We start from the raw sequence: 929 nt of genomic DNA, 5'->3' as shown, positions 1-929 counted from the left end.
GTTTTGCCATGGCCTTCACAATCTCCTGACCTCAACATAATTGAAAATCTATGGATAGACCTTAAAAGAGCAGTGCGTGACAGACAGCCCAGAAATCTCAAAGAACTGGAAGACTTTTGTAAGGAAGAATGGGCAAAGATACCTCAAACAAGAATTGAAAGACTCTTGGCTGGCTACAAAAAGCGTTTACAAGCTGTGATACTTGCCAAAGGGGGCAGTACAAGATATTAATTCTGCAGGGTGCCCAAATGTTTGCAGACGCCATTTTTTTTGTTTTCTGTTATTTTGAAAGTGTAAATGATGGAAATAAAATCTAACTTTTGTTGACATATTATAAGAATGTCTAATCTGTAATTTGATGCCTTTTGGAGATTTTTCCATCTTTCCTTGGCTTCTTTATGCACATTAATACAAATTTTTAGCTGGGGTGCCCAAACTTTCGATCCCCACTGTATATATATATATACAGCATCTCCCAAAAGTGAGCCCCCCTCCCTCGGACTGTATACAATGCATATATATATATACAGCATCTCCCAGAAGTGAGCCCCCCCCCTCCGAACTGTATACAATGTATATACATATATACAGCATCTCCCAGAAGTGAGTCCCCCCTCCCCCGACTGTATGCAATGTATAAATATATACAGCATCTCCCAGATGTGAGCCCCCCCCGGACTGTATATAATGTATATATATATATGGCATCGCCCAGAAGTGAGTCCCCCCTCCCCCGGGCTGTATACAATGTATATATATATATATATATACAGCATCTCCCAGAAGTGAGTCCCCCCTCCCCCTCCCCTGGACTATATACAATGTTTATATACACAGCATCTCCCAGAAGTGAGCCCCCCCCCTCCCCCGGGCTGTATACAATGTATATATATATATATATATATATACAGCATCTCCCAGAAGTGAGC

Source organism: Staurois parvus, unplaced genomic scaffold (assembly GCF_062004578.1).
Source record: "Staurois parvus isolate SC_StPar_1 unplaced genomic scaffold, SC_StPar_1.0 ptg000315l, whole genome shotgun sequence".
Lineage (NCBI taxonomy): Eukaryota > Metazoa > Chordata > Amphibia > Anura > Ranidae > Staurois > Staurois parvus.
This window is presented reverse-complemented; position numbering follows the sequence as displayed.